Raw genomic sequence first — 6,055 nt, 5'->3', positions numbered from 1 at the left:
GGGGAAAACCAACAAAACAAAACAACAAAAAGCCCAAAAATTTAAAAAGGAAAAAAAAAAAAAAAAACAAACACAAAAAACCCAAAACCCACCAAACCAAACTCCAGTGTGATCTTGGGAAAGCTTCAGTTGGGAATGTATTTAAAGGAAGGCGTATTCAGCCTGTACTGTTTTAACCTGTTACCTACATACGCGGTTATTCTAAACTTGAAATTTATGTGCTTAGCTTTGGCAGAATCACAATGTCTTTAACCTTTTTTATATAATTCAAAAATACTATGTAAGGATTCACTTCTGATTTTTTTCTGTGTTTCTTAAGTTGAACTTTGAAATATTTGCCTAGGTAACCAGTGGGCTGCAATGGAAGCAGAAAATGAAGACACACAAAACCTGCTTTACTTTTCTTCTTTCCAACAGTATGAGTTGACCAGTTGATAAGGAATTTGCTTTCTTTCCTCGAACTTATTAGTTAATGGAAGTTTTTCCTTTACAGTTGCTAAGTCCACATTCATATGACATAAAAAACCCCACCATGCTTCAAAGGGGAGTAATTCTCTGAGGTATTAACACTTTTTCAGTAGTTTTGCAACAAGGTTTAAAATTTCTTCTATTACATGTGTTACATTTTCCATAATGAGGACCATTTAACTTTCATCTGCTGGTGATGGGGGAAGGGAGTGTATGGGGTACAGCAGTACGCAAAAACAAAGTTATTGGGTATTTAAAGTCTTGAAAGCTTGGAGTATTTTAGTAAGTTTCCTGTTTTACTGTTTAATTTTCATGACTTTTCTCTGTTGGTATGTTCTTAAGAATTAAAGCAAGTGATGATTACAGTGTTTACTGATTAATTCAGTTAGAAGTCACCGTTTTGAGTCAACCTGATAGTGAAAGGTAGCAACATTGAATAAAAACAATGGTGTGTGGTCAATTACTGGTTCTCAATTTGTAGATAATGTGTACTTTTCATCTCTTAATTTCTAAGACGTTGGGTTTATGTCACCCTACAGACTGTTTTCAAAGTAAGGGTAATAACTGCTGGTCAGTTTCAGTGTAATAAAAACTGAGGATCAGGTTGTCAGTACTAGGTCCACCTTACCCCCAGCAAACACTTTCTGCAGCAAACTGAGGCAAGAACATGAAAGACAATGTATTGTAACTTGTTAGTAATGGGTATGGGAGGAAAAAACAAACAAAAAACCTGCAGTGTATGATTTGCATTTATAAAGCAGTGGTGAAGAGAGGTCAATACTAGGGTTCTGGCCACTCGGGCTTTGTGTACTCTTATTTACCAATATAGTTGAATTTTGTTCTCTTATATATCGTTTGGGTACTGAAACTGTAAAATTAGCAGGAATTGAACTTTGTCATGTGTGGGGAAGAAGATGGCATTCTTTCAGTTTTATGATGAAGGTACGTATTGTCTTGGTGATGAAATCATACTGCTTCTGGGGAAGAGAAACCTCCAGAAACAGATCTGAGTTTTGAAGGAGCTGTCAGCTGAGTTTATTTTGGCAACTTGACCACGTTTGCGAAAGAGGATGATTTGCTGAGTACATTCCCTATAGCTTTAGAGCTTCAGTTTGTTTTCAAAGCAGAGTATGTGATGCAAGTGCAATCCACAGTAGTGCAGTTACTTTTCTTTTTTTCTCCTAAGGGAGATGCAAGGTTCTCTTCTCACTCATACAGCAGTAACTGGTAGGAATGCACAGGAGTGGAACATGAAGGGTGTTCCTGGGGAACGTTGATCCATTTTGCCAGAAGTCATACTGTCCCTTTCAACAGTTGTATTCTTGCTTCGCAGCTAGTGTTGATTTGCAATGCAGCAAAGTTACTCCAGTTAATGTAAGCAAGAACGAACTAGTTTTTTTATGAACAGTATAAGGAAATGGTGTTTAACTTGAGATGGCTGTGAGACTTGCCTGGCAGATGGCTATGAATGTACTAGGTCAGCGGCGTTTGAGGACCATGTAGTTCACAAACTAGCTTCTGTGACCTCCCATGCTGTTTTGTTGTAGGAACAAGGTGACTTTGTGGGCAAGTCCTACAAAATTGCTGTTCTCCTTAAGTTCTCGCCAGCACATGATTTTCCCACACACACCCCTTTTCTCCCTCTTGACTTGGTCTGCTCTTTCTTGGTCTGTTTTTAGGCATTCTTGTATGAAAATCAAAGGCTGAAGCATTTAATGGGGTTCTGGTAGCTGTGTAGCAGGTACCAAGTTGCAGTGCTTTTATGAGGTGCACTACGGTAATAAGACTCACATGGTCACGTGTGTCATCTCTGTTTGGTTTAATAAATAGTTTTTCACTAGAACCTGGTGCCAAGTGTCTTGTTGCCTCATTTATAGGCCTCTACCTACTCTGTCCTTAAGATTCTCGTTAGAAACATTTCTGACTCCTATAAGGTACGAATGTAGTGTGTGTTTTGGGACAAATACTGAGCTGTTTAAACTGGCAAACTGATGTTAAGTTGCTCTGTCCTTTGTTTTCTCTTTGACATTTGTTAACTCCAGTTTACCCCATCTAAAACTAGATTGTAAGCTCTTGAGCAGGAACACACATAGTTTGTAAAATTTAGCTTCTGTAAAAAGCGAAGTCTATGAAATAAAACCTAAAACACGAAGCTAAAGCTGCCCGTCAGCACGGTGCTGTTGGTGGTCATTCAGAGCGTGTGTAGCGTTACGGCAGTATGGCATGTCTTTTCTCTGAGGGGTTGTTTGCAATATGTCTCTACATGAGTGTTGCACCTTATGTGTCATAAACTATACTTAGAGTACTGCATTCTCATAAAGCACTAAACTTGTATTTGTTCCTCATGGATGCTCCTCGAGAAGAGGTACAGATCTGAGAGCAGCTTGTGGTGAATGCTGTTCCGTAGTGCCTTTGCGCACCACTGCGAGCAATAACGGGGAAGGTAACGCGTGTGCTTTGTGATTTCCCCCCCCCCCCCCCCCCCCACTCAGTGTTTTTCTCTATACTTAATCTAACCTTTTCTGACCTCTTGCAGATAACATCTATTCATGATTAATGTAACAAAACCACAGTTTACCACTTAAATGCTATGGACCACTTAATAGCTTTACCACGGGAACGATATTTTAATGAGAACTCCCACGTTGGATATGCCTTTTTTTTTTTTTGTTGTTGCTGTATCTACAGCTAAATCTATGATTGTCAGCTTTGCAATTTTACAGCAGTGTAACAAGTCTTAAAGTGTTTTCATTGTTCCTACTTCAGAGAGATGCTTTTCTCCATGTTGGTATTCAGTGAGGAACACAGCCCTAATAGTTTTTTCACTAGACTTCTGGCTCCACAGTAAGTTCGATACCGCATCGTGTCTTTTTACACAGCGTCGTTCCCGGTTTGTATGCTTAAGATTTGGGTTTCTTGAAAGTTGGGATCTATCAATAAGGAGCCTAAAATCGACTTCAGTTGGGATTTTCCCACCTTTTACAACCGTTTCGGTTTTAAGTTTTCTTTAACAATGCTGTTTTCCTGAGTACCTCCTCAACTGCTGTACAGTGTCTTCTATTTGTGTGTAGGTTGAAAATACAGTCTAAGGCCATTGCATGAAGCATATTGAAAGTAGCTTCAGGAACCCTTTGTCTTGGGAGGAAAGCTTGCTACAAAACCTCTTCTTTCCTTATCTGTCTAGCCTAACTCACAAATAATTTAAGGATGTGAAAATGTAAGGCATAGCCAAGACTAAGCAATGTTCAGGGTTGGTTTTTTGTTTTCCTTTAAACATAGGCTAGTCACCAGTTTTTGGACGAAACATAATGACAGTCTACTAAAATTGAAAGTACAACATTGTTCTGAATTCTGCCTACAGTTTTGTCTTTTCTGTGGGTAGGCAGCTGATAGTTTGAGAAAATTACATAGTGCATCCAGACCTAATGCTCCCCATCTGTGCCATCAGCACTGTTAACAACTCCAAATTCACCCGAGAGGTTTTGTTACGGGTGTAGTTGCTAGTCGAGTTCTCAGAAATTGAGATTTATACATAAACTTTTTAAAGAAAGAGTTGTTCAACAATAACGAGTGGAATTAGCTGAGGGCAGTTCATGATACTTTCCAATCTGCAAATTTACAGGGAATGAAATGGGATTGGGGCTTGTGTCTTAATTTTATATGGATCGCATGGAGTACACTGCTGTCTTTTGGGATTTTTCTCTGAAACATGCTTCCTTATTTTCAGCATATGCCACAATTTAACCATGTAACTGTTACCCAGTTGGGTGTATGCTTTACTTCGTTAGTAGCTGGCTTTACAAGAGTCAACAGAACTCGCTCTGCTGCTGAAGGAGGGCAGCAGCAAGTTTAACCTCCCCCCCCCCCCCCCCCCCCCCTTTTTTTTTTTACTTATCTCATAGGACTGTAGAAACTTGTGTTGCAAGGCCCTAAAACAGAAATACCTGGGTTTCTGGTTTTATCAGTTATGGGCCTGCCTGTTAATCAATGAGAATTTGTGCACATGGGCCATGAAGTAGACTTAGGGACCTGGTCCTGCAAAGGCTACATGCATAATGTTAAAACGCTTATGTCATTTGAATTAAAAGATGACAATCGTGCTGACTCAAAGGTGTCCATTCCCCCCTGCCCCCAGGAACTAGGAGTAAAGTTGCCAGTTCATCATATGCGTCTCTTACCTGTTGCATGTTTTGGTTGAAGTTCATGAACTAGCAATACGCTTCACACTGATGCTTAACCAATAGCAAGAAATTTCAGGGCCACATTAATGAGTTTCCACTATGAGTTTACCCTATCAAACTGACATATAAAAATGCACACATTTAGTTAAATCCTTTAGAATGCAGAGCAAATTGGCTGATTTTGCTATCCATAATTCAGTGTATTATGCACTACGAGGCAGTGCTCCCTTGATGTTACCAGTTACTGTAAACACAAGTGCAAACAACATGATTTACATGCTAGTGGCATCATTTATATCTTCAAAAGGTATAATTTGGCATTTAAACTTGTATTGAATGTATGTGTAGTTTTTGTTTGGTGCAAGTGCATTTTTTTAACATACCTGACCAAAGTTGCTACGTTGTCATCCTGCCATAACCAATGAGATTTTTTTTTTAATACCAGTTTTATGGAGTTTGTTTATGAAAGATAGCAACAAATACTTTTTCTATCTAGTTGCTTAGTAATTATTTTAATATCTTACAATCTAGTATGCCTTTTAACATTCCTTTCTTATCATTCATTAAATGCTTTTTAGACCTTTTGCAGACCTTTTCAAGTTCTGAAATAGATAAGCTGTTGTGAATAAGCATGTAAGTAAAATACCTTCTTTTTTAATAGCACAAATAAATAACAAAAAAAACTTCATTCAAAGCCACTGTCAGTGTAACCTCATTATCACAAGTACAGATAAACATTAATTTGGTTCAATTTAATTTACTTTAAAGATCTGTGGAAAATCTAAAAAAATATTTAAATCCATAACATTGAAGATACTTTAAAAATACCAGTTTTAAAAAGCTGAAAAGAAAAACTTTAGTACTGCTTCTTGAGGCATCCCAATGGAGGGAAAAGGAAAGGTACACAAGTAAATGTATCACAGACTAGGAAACGAGCTCATTCACCATTGTGTATTTTCATGGCAGAAAGTTGAGAAGGATTCAGTTGCAGAAGGTGAAGGTAAGACAATATTGAATCAGATACGAATTATTTTTCGGAATCTATTTGCAGATTGATCATATGAGCTGTAAGATTAATTGGTACATTATGTTTGCTTGGAGCTATGATGGTGAAAGGAGTGAGGAAGAATGCCATAGCTTCCTGGGCCTCTCTCCTCAAAGGAAAACTAGGAAAAGCAGACTTGGGAACAAATGCAAAGAATAGAGTATCTTAGGAATACATAAATCCACAGTGAACTGAAGATGTAGATGAACTTGAGCTACAATTTTTCTTTCAGTGCTAAAAAGAGTAATAAATTAAGGTAACTTTGTGTAAGATGAATCAAGACTAAAACACAATTTTCTTCCGCGTGTAATTGATCTAAAGCTTGCTTTTTTTTTCCACTGATGTTCTCCATCACCAGAAA

This window comes from Tauraco erythrolophus, chromosome 7 (assembly GCF_009769465.1).
Source record: "Tauraco erythrolophus isolate bTauEry1 chromosome 7, bTauEry1.pri, whole genome shotgun sequence".
In the NCBI taxonomy this organism is placed as follows: Eukaryota; Metazoa; Chordata; class Aves; order Musophagiformes; family Musophagidae; genus Tauraco; species Tauraco erythrolophus.
The sequence above is the reverse complement of the archived record's forward strand: the minus strand, read 5'-3'. Positions refer to the sequence as shown.